The 12,353-nt window shown below is 42.2% G+C and overlaps 1 long non-coding RNA gene across 1 annotated transcript; it reads left to right on the top strand.

Moving 5' to 3' along the window:
• The first annotated feature begins 10,387 nt into the window (after positions 1-10,387).
• Positions 10,388-11,047, top strand: LOC143757461 (uncharacterized). Its single transcript, XR_013210548.1, has 2 exons — positions 10,388-10,464; positions 10,719-11,047. It is a non-coding gene; the product is annotated as an uncharacterized LOC143757461 (long non-coding RNA).
• Positions 11,048-12,353: the final 1,306 nt, after the last annotated feature.

Genomic DNA, 12,353 nt, shown 5'->3' with positions numbered 1-12,353 from the left:
GTACCAATATCGGGTTCTTCCGTTTGGCCTAGCACTGTCACCCCGCACGTTCACGAAGTGTATGGATGCTGCTATAGCTCCGCTCAGGCTGCAGGGCATCCGTATTCTGAACTATATAGACGATTGGTTAATTGTAGCTCAGTCGGAACAGCAGGCGGTTCGGCATCGAGATGCTGTTCTTGCTCACATCAAAAGATTGGAGTTGAGGCTCAATGCCAAGAAGAGTGTTCTTTCTCCATTACAGAGAACCACCTTTCTCGGTGTAGTATGGGATTCGACGACGATGCAGGCACGATTGTCACCTGCTCGTGTTGCTTCGATTCTCGACGCAGTATATCAGGTCAAGCTAGGCCACTCCTCCACCGTAAAACAGTTCCAGAGACTGTTAGGTCTCATGGCGGCTGCGTCCAACGTGATACCCTTTGGCCTCCTGCACATGAGACCATTACAGTGGTGGCTCAGAACCAAGGGTTTCTCCCCGAGGGGAGATCCTTTTCGCATGATCATGAGTTCGCGACGGTGTCATCGCGCCCTGGTTATGTGGAAAGATCCTTGCTTTCTGTCCCAAGGACCTGTGTTGGGAGCTCCTTGTCGTCACGTTTTGCTAAAGACAGATGCCTCTCTCACGGGTTGGGGAGCGATCATGAGTGGTCGCCCAGCTCGGGGTCTGTGGAAGGACCATCACCGTCTATGGCACATAAATTGTCTAGAGATGTTGGCAGTATTTCAGGCTCTGAAACACTTCCTCCCAGACCTAAGGGGCCACCACGTCCTTGTCCGAACAGACAACACGTCGGTGGTCTCTTATATCAACCATCAGGGGGGGCTGCGTTCTGGCCCGCTGTACAAACTGGCACGTCAGATCCTTCTATGGTCCCAGGGGAAAATTCTTTCTCTGAGAGCTATTTATCTCCCGGGGTATTTAAATCAGGGGGCAGACATCCTGACGAGACAGGGGCCGAGGCCCGGGGAATGGAGTCTTCACCCCGGGGTGGTGGAGCTCCTATGGGAGCATTTCGGTCGTGCCGAGGTAGACCTATTTGCCTCCCGAGAGACATCTCACTGTCCACTATGGTTCTCTCTCAGCCAACCAGCCCCTCTGGGGTTGGACGCAATGGTACATCCGTGGCCGGGGTCACGCTTGTACGCTTTTCCCCTGATCGCTCTGCTCCCGGGAGTTCTGGAGAGGGTTCGCCGGGACGGGCTCAGTCTTCTGTTAATAGCCCCGTTCTGGCCGGCCCGAGTATGGTTTGCGGACCTAGTGTCTCTCCTCGACGGCTCTCCCCTAGAGATACCGATCAGGAGAGATCTACTCTCTCAGGCGAGTGGGTCGATCCTTCACCCCCGCGTAGAACTATGGAGGCTGTGGGCTTGGCCTCTGAGGGGGCCCAGCTCGTAGACTCTGGTCTCTCGACTGAGGTCGTTGAGACCATCCTCCAATCCAGAGCTCCCGCCACGAGGAAGTTATATGCCGCGAGGTGGAAACTTTTCACCTCTTGGTGCAGAGAGCGCCAGCAGGACCCAGTTAACTGCCCAGTTGGTACAGTGCTGGATTTCCTGCAGGACCGTCTCTCCACAGGGTTATCCCTCTTCACACTGAAGGTGTACGTGGCGGCCTTAGCTGCTTACCACGCTCCTTCAAGCGGAGCATCTCTCGGGAGACACCCACTTGTATCTCGCTTCCTTCGTGGCGCCCTGAGGCTGAGGCCTGCAGTTCGCACGAGGGTACCATCTTGGGATCTGGCCATTGTCTTAGAGGGTCTCTCCCTAGCTCCCTTCGAGCCCATAGAGGTAGTTTCGGAAAAGTTCCTTACACTTAAGACTATCCTTCTTCTGGCTATCTCGTCTCTAAAAAGAATTGGAGATATTCAAGCACTCTCGGTGGCTCCCTCGTGCCTGGAATTTGCTCCTGGTTCGGTTAAGGCTTTTCTCTGTCCTAGACCAGGGTATGTTCCTAAGGTGCCAACCACTTCCGTTAGACCTATAGTACTGCAGGCCTTCTGTCCTCCGCCTTTTTTGACGTCAGACCAAGAAAAATTGAATTTGCTGTGTCCCGTTAGGGCTTTAGATGCTTATGTCCACAGAGCTGCCCTGTGGAGGAAATCGGAACAGTTGTTCGTCTGTTTTGGGTCACCTAAGAAGGGGTGTCCTGCATCTAAGCAAAGGATGAGCAAGTGGGTGGTCGAGGCCATCTCACTCGCTTACGTTTCGGCCGGTCAAACTTCACCTTTGGCTGTCAGGGCCCATTCTACCAGGAGTATGGCTGCCTCTACAGCTCTTCTTTCAGGGGCTTCTCTTCAGGACGTTTGTGATGCGGCAGGCTGGTCCTCACCGCACACTTTAGTCAGGTTTTATTCTCTCGATTTTAGCTCCACTCCTGGGGCTCAGGTTCTCTCTTCGGCTTGTGTCTCCTAGTCACACACTACGGGGACCTGTTCGTATGGGGATGTGGGTATTGCGTTCCCACTGCGATTACACGCAGCGGTAGTCCCTGAAGGGGAACGTCCCGGGTTACGTATGTAACCCTAGTTCCCCGAAGGGACGGACGCTGCGTGTCCTGCCATACTCCCGGCGTCCCCTTGGGTCGCTTGCTTCAGTAACATTAGAAGCTGGCGGCTTGTGTATTCAGGGGATATTTATAGCTTCGTGGTCAATGACGTCACTTGCTGTGACGCTCCATTTTCTCCTTTGACTGATTTCATTCATGCTTCAGACGCGTTGCGCTGGGGGGGCGTTCCCACTGCGATTACACGCAGCGTCCGTCCCTTCGGGGAACTAGGGTTACATACGTAACCCGGGACGTTTCTGCTCCAATAAAAACCACAAGTCAGTATGAAATCAACATTGTTTTAAGAAAAACGTGTTTTATTTGCGATCTTCTGGAGAAATAGTCTTTTACTGTCTATGGAAATACTACACAATCCTAAGCATAACACTGAAGTCTCTGATTGGTCGAACGCGCGGTTACAATTTACCTCCCCGAGAACGGCTTAAGTGATCTGAAACATAATACCGGTTGTTTATTTGTTTATAAATTTGCCTTTTTTGCCGTTAAGTTACAATGTTATTTTGAGCAGGAAAAGAATTTTAAGAGGAAAATAAAACATAGCCTACATATGTCAGTGGTGCTGAAAAACGAAAAAGATAGGCTATTGGACAATAAAAGAAACGCTTTATTCAGTCTACCAAAAGTGACCTCTTTCTTTGGTCATCGCTGGACAAAGATGAACTTATCAGGGCATTCTCAGCACTCAAACACAAAAGGGTGGATTTCTAAAAAGGGCTCGGGTGAAATCTACGCCCGCCGCCCGGTGAGCTCAGCTGTCCACGGACGCGGGCCCATCATTGTATGTATGTTCGGTTCAGTGTCAGTCAGACACGTTTTCTTCTTTGCTTTTGTTAATAATTTAAGCTGAGGGGATGTTTGAGCTGTTTATTTTATGTCAGCCCAGACAGCTGAAAATATACTGCGCTAATCAAATTAGTTGTCCGTGAAAGGGCGAGGCTTATTCCAACGTAAAACGCTGTATAATTTTATATAATTTTAATCAAATAAGATTGGATAACTTCTATGTTGAGCTGCCTGTTCTTGAAGCTGAAAGTGCACGTAATAAAATAATATACCATTGATGCAAACCAACAGGAATCCTTGCTTTTTCTGCTCTATTATGTTTATGTTTTATGAGTAGGGCCCCGTATTAGTTATTGAAACGGGCCCCCGCATGCATAAGGCCGCCACTGTCAGTAAGTTATGTTTATGCATTTCAAACACACAATTTTCAGGCCAGTATGTGATTATTTTGTTCTGTGTAACTTGTTATTTTTTATTGAAAAATATTCGTTTGTTAGAAAAACGTCGAGTTTTCTGAGAAAGGTTTTCGATAAGGATGACAGAAATTGGCCCCGGAGGATAACGTTACGTGTTTTTAGACTTGGTTAGTTGTTATTAACTTGTTGACTTTAGTTACTGACTGTTAATATGTTCGCTTATTAAATATTTTCAGTGAGTTATTTTAGACAGTATTTTTAGACATGAGGGGAACTCGTTTTTCTCTTTCAGTCTGAGGAGAGGTAAGTTAACGTTAAACAGCCAGGTTAAACTGATAAACGGTCATAGGCTAAAATTGACGGACTGTCTTTTTTCCTCACAAAAATGACATCTGTCCTTTTATAATAATAACCCCTTACACTCTGAAGGCATTTTTAATGATTTTGTCTAAGTGACATGCTTAAAATTAAAGGCAGCTCTTTTGTTGTGCGTCTCTATGGTAACTTCTACTTTTACTGTCTACTAGATGGTCAATCAAAGAGCTCAGTTTAGTAGGCCTACAAGCGCATCTGTAGAATTTAGACAGTCAGACAAAGAAGTGGTTATGAACATAGGCGTCCATTTCGGTGGGGGCGGTGGGGACGGTGGGTACGCGTCCCCACCAGATTTCGTCATGAGTCATTTTGTACCCACCACTTTTTGAAACATTGAGGCGCCACGGATGTACCTAATACAAATAAATAAACCATATCCAGTTAACTAGCAGAGCATTCATTTAATTCGCTATTAAATAAGAGATCTGGCGCTAAAATGTGGTGTTTTTGAACTCAAGCGGAGCTCTGCTTGCCGCGGCAATCAGCGTCATGGATACAGGCTCGCGCACTCTTCACTCGGACGCGCTCTTCTATCTATCGCCGTTGTAGAGACTCTCTATTCATTCCGGTGAAATCTCAAAATAAAATGCACACAAACGTGTCCCTGCTTGATATAGACTGTAACCACTGATGAACATATTTAGTTTTGATGAGAAAAAAAAACCATACCGAGTGCGGATTAGAACCCGTAACCTCTGACACGCTTGGCAAAAGAACTACCACAACACCATTAAAGAAGGCTGCACAGTTTGACGAGTTTCAGTGACGTGCAGTCTGGGTAGGCAAACTAGGCACTACCCTGCCAAAATTGTTTTTTACTGTTTGTTCTTGTTTTTTATATATGCAATGTGTGTGTTATTCCAATTGTTTAGACGTTATGATGACAAATGTAGCAGTTACGCATAATCAAAAAAAATGGTATTATAAGCAGTGCTTTTACTGTCTACTAGCATTTTTCTTTTACTAGCATTTGTTTACTGTATGTTGCGCATGCGCACTTCGATTTGTGCACTTCGACTTTTTTTTTTTTTTTGGACGTAAATATGTTATGCCAGTAATCGTCTCCGTTACGTATCAGACATGGACCAATTAAAATCGAGATATTACTGGACATTTGCACAGGTAACGTCAATACACCAAAGCTAGCCTGCATAAGAGTTAATCCCCCTCTGTTTAATCCCCGCCAAATTCAAAGTCAAAATGACAGCACAACACCGGCCGTGATCACGGAGTTAAGAAATTTTTCCAAGCTCGATTTTAATTCAAGATCTGAGTTAATAGCAAGAGGGAGGTCTACGCCAGCCTTAGATGGACTAATGTTAGTTCAGCAAAAGGGCCCACAAATTGTCCGATCGTTTCAAACATTGTCACCCCCAATGACGGTTGTCATTGTGCCCATGTGGTGCGACCCATCAAAGAGGCAGCCTCATACGGTAAGCAGTGTCATGCAGTTCTATCATATTTTGATATGATCTTTATTAAATATTATTATTATTATTATGTCTGCAGGTTATGCAACATCATTGATGAGGGCCCTTCAGGAAAGCTACACCCATTCACCTGCGCTAATTTGTCCTCCGATGCACGCGCCCCCATCGCCAAATCCTTTGAACAGGTTCCTAAGGAGAAGGCCGTCAGCCTCTTCCTAGCCAGGCAGTCACGCTACAAGAGAACCTAAATGCACATTATTAAAAAAATAAATTCCACAGACAATTCCAATGATTTAGTTGTAAGTATTTAATTTATTTTAGTATGTATTTATTTAGTTATCTTCTTTCTTTCTGTCCCTGTCATCTCATTTGGTGGTGGTTTCCTGTATTCTGCATGTTTTGTTTTTTCTTTGTGTGCTGTTGCTTTGGTTTTACTTTGCACTAAATCATTACATTTTTTCGTCTTTGTAAGTGGCAATAATTGTCGCTGTACCCCATTCACGGGGTCCTGCATGCTGCATGTCTGCTCCTCTGTCTGTTATTTGCATGAAATTTGTTGTATGTAATTCAAAATAATTTACCAATCATTTTACCTGTGCCTTGTCAACGTCTGTGTGCGGTGTTGTCTGGGCTCACTGTGTGTCAGCTTGATGTGCTTTTGCATGTAAAACTGCATATGCATTCATGAAAGAGTGTGTGTGTGTGTGTGTGTGTGTGTGTGTGTGTGTGTGTGTGTGTGTGTGTGTGTGTGTGTGTGTGTGTGTGTGTAAGTGAGTGTGAGTGAGTGTGAGTGAGTAGGAGAACCATCAGTTAACCCTCAGGTAAGACCACACTTTTGAAGGCATCTGAGAAATACTTTTTTATCCTTGGATGATGCTAAGCAACTCATACATATTTTTATTTTCTCCCATCTTGATTACTGCAATGCAATGTACACTGGCCTTTCGAATAGTTCTTTAGCGAAGCTACAATTGATACATAATGCTTCTGCCAGAGTACTAATGAAATTAAAGCGTTGCATTCCATGTATGAAAAGTGCTATACAAATAAATGTAGTAACCCTTACAAGCAATGCCAATAAACTGTTTTTACTTATTAAAATTCATGTGTTCTGTGTACTTTATAACATTTTAAGGGCAATTGGGCGATCACAACAGAATATTTATTTATTAATATTTATTTACAGAATTATTTTTATTCATTCTCATTCAAACGAGGCCATTGAAAGCCCTGATAGGTCTGGTCACCACTTTGGAAGTTTTGCTTTATGGTTGAAACCACACAAGAGGGTAGAGGCTTCCTTATACTCCTCCCTAAAACTCCATTAGCCCAGTGTATAGCCTGCCTGTACGCAGTGTACCGGTATTGCCTAGGGATAAGTAGGAAAGATTTGTAAGTTTTAAACTCTGTAAGTAGGTTGGAAATGTCATTTGAAGCCTGTCTGTCAGGATGCTGCGTTAGGCACGTTACATCTGCTGGCACTATCAACAATAATCACACTGAAGACATGACCAGCCTACTCGGCGTCGGCTACGGTGAAACAACATTTTCACCGGAGAAAGAGGTAAAAGTTTAAAAATAAACACTCACAGGTGGGACTGTCAAGCTTGCATTATATTTATAGATCTTCTGACTAAGTTTAGGGTAACGTTACTTTTCTGAGCCAACGACATAATCACTGTCACTGGATAAAAAGAAAACGTTGACTTTCCCTCGATGCTTACTGACAGTAAAAAAAAAATGTTATTGTATGCACTGCTATTCATGGACTACTAGCTCCAGCGGTCATTGCTGCGTTTCTAAATGGTAGCAACTCACCATGACACTACACCAACTCTCCATTCATTCTCCTCTGACCATGCATTTATTTGTCTTTGACGGCCATCGGCTCTCGGTAGAATAAAAAAGAGCGAATAAAATATAAGATATGATGACATAAAGGTAAATAAGAGCAGGATTGCACTGTTTGTGTGTTTTCGTGTATCAATCCGAGTGTCTGGTAAATGAAAACAGTGATTGATCTTGTGGCAGGTGCGACGCTAGTGGCTGACGCGACGAGCCATGAGACGCGTTCCGTCACGGGCAAAAAGAGCAAATAAAATATTAGATAAGATGTGTTTTCGTGTATCAATCCGAGTGTCTGGTAGATGAAAACAGTGAGAGATCTTGTGGCTGGTGACGCTTAGTAAGAGCCACGAGACGCGCTCCATCACGGGCAAAAAGAGCGAATAAGACCCGATGACGCGGAATGCATGTGTATTTGATCATGCATCAGTCGGAGTATCTAGTAGCTGTAAGCCAGTTGAAACGCGTTCATTAAATGGTGAATATTTACATATTGGGCGTTGCGTTCTGGCTTCCACTGACTGGGGATACGATTTTGTTCAAAAACACCTTGTGTAAGGACGAGAGGCTGGCGAATATATTGGCCAAAATGCTCTGTTCGATTTTTCTGAGATCATCTACTCTTCCCTGTGGATGACCTGTGACCTACTTTCTGTAAGATCTGAATTGTTGAGTTTGAATTTTTGAGATTGAATTTTAGAAAACTGAATTTGAAGTTCCGAATTTCTTCATCTTGAAAACTTGATTCTGAATTTTTTTAAACTGAATATTTGCAGTATAAGTATTCAGAACAAAAAAACTAGCTGTTTGAAAACACATGTCTATAAAATTCAGCCATAAAAACATTTAAATTTCTTAAATTTCAAATCTTCAATATTCGTTTTAAAAAAATCAAATTCAGAACTATCTAAACTACCACCTAAAATTCAATTTTGTTAGATTACACTTGCAAATAATTCAAATTTACACAATTCAAATTCAAATCATTTTGTCATATTATTAGCTCCATATAACTGTGGGTCTTGCCACCTCTTCCTCATCCCAGTTAGACGCCATAGTAGTCAGTGCCAGTCTGCTAGAATTAGTTCAAGTAACTTAGCTGAGAACGACTGAGGCTACATTCCACCGCGTCTACCTCGTGTGACGTCATCGCAGAGTTGCGTAAAAAATAACCGGTACTAACCAAAAACTACAACAACTAGACTTTAACACCATTTTGGAGACATTTCTAACTTTATATACATATCTTGACTGCTTTATCTACCCATTAATCGACAGTGGTGTTTAACCTGCACCATGGCCTTTAATAAAAAAATAAAAACATATGGGCATTTTATATAAAATATACTTTATTTCACAAGAACATGTGCAGCATGCATTTTTCTTTATGTAAAACAATAATGTCAAAAATCTAAAAAAGAGAGAGAAAATTCGGCATTGTTTAAAAGAAATAATAAAAATGTATACAACAAATGACAAATTCACCACTAGGCCCATTTTATCACAACAATCCTGTATAAATTGAACTTACAATGTATCAAATGAGGAACTCACTCTCTGGCCCATGTTGTACTTACATTCTTGCAAAAATAACTACAATGCAATAATAATAATTCCGCCCCTCCCTCACTTCCGGTTCTGGCGCTGGGGTTCTGAAACTGGTGGTGCTGCGGGTCTGCAGCTGGATATATCTCCACGTCACTGACAAGTTTGTACCCAGCACTTCTGAAAATGCACTTCCGAATGCGTCTCTGTCCCTACCACATTTCAAACCAAACTGACGCCCGTGGTTATGAAGTATTAAAGTGATAGTAAGTGAAGTTAGTGTTTTTTGGACACACACCTATTCATCAAATATAGCCTTTATTAACCTTTGTAATTTAAACAAAATAGAATAATTGTCTTTTCTGTTTTTTCAGTCATCGATTTTCATCTGATTTTTGTACGTGATCAATCTAGAAGTCATCCTATACAGTTATGATTTGCCATGTTCTTAACATACTGTTTTAGTCAATAAAGATAAATTAAAACAGAGTGCAAATTAATTAAAGGCATTTGCAATATATTTGACTCCTTTTTATGTGTCTTCTTTTTCTCAACAGGAGCTACATACACCCCAAAGGCTCTTTTCAGAGCTACACAGCGGCTTTGCCTTTGTACAGTAAGTATGTGTTTTAATTAACCTCAAAGACAACTAAAAACTTCTCAAAGACTTCTTTTAATGATGTAAATTCCCAATTATCGACTTTTGTGCACTATATCGGACTATATTCTCCTGCAATGCAGAAGTTAGTTTGACTCTCTCTCTCTCTCTCTCTCTCTCTCTCTCTCTCTCTCTCTCTCTCTCTCTCTCTCTCTCTCTCTCTCTCTCTCTCTCTCTCTCTCTCTCTCTCTCTCTCTCTCTCTCTCTCTCTCTCTCTCTCTCTCTCTCTCTCTCTCTCTCTCTCTCTCTCTCTCACACAGTTGACGCCTGTTCTTTGGTGTAGGCTAGGCTGTGCAGAGTGCAAAAAGGCTGCCCTTATTCATACGGTCATTCTGACTGAATCCAATATGATCTGACACTGACTACCTGAAAGAATCATTAATCTTTGTTTTAACCTTTTTAATCTTTGTGTTTCAAGTGTGTGTGAACACAAACATGCCACAGTGTCGTGAAACCGCTCTATCCCGTCCAGGCCTTCCACACAGGACCCCTCAAAGTAAGACATATTTTAGTGTATGATGTGTTTTATGTGTCTGTACCTCTTACTCTGTGTTATGCTAGGCTAGAGGCTGAGACAGAGTAGTCACTAGAGTAGCTGGCTGCCTGTGTCAGTTTTAATTTGGGTAGGAAGTGTCCGTCCGTCCGTCCTTCTTAAAAAACAAGACACATTTCATACTTCGTATTTTTGTTAACACCTATATTATTGTCAGGAAAGTACTGTATTATGAGCATTTGTTTTTTGTATAATTTTGTATATTTTCTTCTTGTACTTTCCCCAGCTGTTGAAGGGCTCCTTTTGGAAGACAGGCCTTAAATCATGGCCTATTCATCAGGTACTCCTGAGTAAGTCCTACAATGTGTTGAAGCAGCATTCTGTCACTATTCAACCCATATGTGGTGTCTGTATTTATATCAGTTGTTCTCGATATTTATATACTGTCCTCACACTATTCTCAACCAAATGTCTTAAGTTTTTTTTTTGTAAAATGCTCTGCCTTTTCTGAATTGTCTTTATAAAAACAATCAAACGAAGATATAAACTTTTGTGCTACTGTTTTATTTTTCCCCCTGTTGCTATATTTTTTTGTTTTGTTTAGGTGCTGTGTTAAGAAATCCTGCCCAACAAAATTCCACTGAGGCTGACGTGGAGATGAGTGTGAGGAACTGGCTGCGGCTAAGCAGGGACAGGAATGGGGGGCGGCAAAGGCGGGGCGAGCAAGCATCTTAAGTGAAATAATTGATTGGACTGATTTTTCATTTAAACTGACTAACTATTTTGGAGGGAATTTCTTATATTTGTTGTACAGGTGAAACTCGAAAAATTAGAATATCGTGCAAAAGTTATAATTTTGATGATTATGGCTTACAGCTTATAAAAAACACAGAATTCAAAATCTCAGAAAATTAGAATATTACATGAAATCAATTTTAAAAAAAGGATTTTAAATACAGAAATGTCGACCCTCTTAAAAGTATAATCATGCATATGTATATAGTTATAGATACTAAATATATTAGTTTCACCTTTTAATTTGAATTACTGAAATACATGAACTGTTGCACGATATTCTAATTTTTCGAGTTTCACCTGTAGTTTTCTATGTGTGTGATTTGTGGAGTGTTAAATAAATGATACTGCTTTTGCAAAAACAAAGTAAAAAATTAATTTTCAAGGTCATCTCCCGTCGCTCCTCCTGTTTTGTTATTTCTCCCGGAAAACTCCTGTAGCCTAATTTGCATGACCATCAAACTTAATTTTAAAATCACTGATTCATTCTTTTTTTTCTGTTAGACTGATATTTCCCAGGTTGTCAGATTGTATGATCAATTGAAACTTTTTTTTATCATAAAACCTGGCAACTCAAAAATAAGGACGCATGCAAGTGGTCTAGTAGCCTACTTCTCAACATGTCAAATTGTTAGGGAAGAAATGTTATGATTAACACATCACATAAACTGTTATTGAGTGTTGTTGAACTTGTGTCCTTGGAACACGATCTGACAGCAGTTAGCCTAAACAAATCAATAAGACATAACGGTGGGATCCTACTAGAGCGGCGAAAAGCATTCAGACGCCTCGCTCCCTTTGACTTAACACTGGAACAGCTGATTTTCAAGCATGCTGTGGCGTTTCCAGCGATGCAGCCGAAAATCAGCTGTTCCAGTAGTCAATGGAGCGAGGCGACCGAATGCTTTCCTCGCTCTAGTGGGATCGCGCCACATAGGTCATAATAATTATATCGGGTTTACGTTGGCTCACGGTCGGCGATCATTTCGGGTTTACGTTGGCTCACGGTCGGCGATCATTCTAATGCCACCATCTTCCCGACATCTTGCCGATTAGCTACCGATCTCCATAAGACATCTTATGCCGGGCGTACAAAGGATTTTCACAGTCCCAGACTAAAGACCGGCACTAAAGCATTCCCGAGGCAGTTTATGTCGGGCAGGCACACGCGCCCCAACGTCGGCAAGAGCTAAATTGTTGTCTGGGAGACTCTCCTTTCAAAAGTAATTTGAATATAATGATGCATTTAAAATGTAGTAAACGTATCTTTACAAAAGTTCACAATGCTGCTGCAGATTCAATATAATGTAGACAACGTTGAACAAATACATTTTCGTCAGGTTATGCCGGGCGTACACCAAAGGATTTTCACAGTCCCAGACTAAAGACCGGCAGTCTTTAGGAATCTTACTGGAGTCTCAGCGCGCTCCCGTCGTCTCGATCA

The sequence above is a fragment of the Siphateles boraxobius genome, unplaced genomic scaffold (assembly GCF_051911475.1).
Source record: "Siphateles boraxobius isolate OS27281-9 unplaced genomic scaffold, OSU_SipBor_1 30, whole genome shotgun sequence".
NCBI classification, from domain to species: Eukaryota; Metazoa; Chordata; class Actinopteri; order Cypriniformes; family Leuciscidae; genus Siphateles; species Siphateles boraxobius.
The sequence above is the reverse complement of the archived record's forward strand: the minus strand, read 5'-3'. Positions and strand labels throughout refer to the sequence as shown.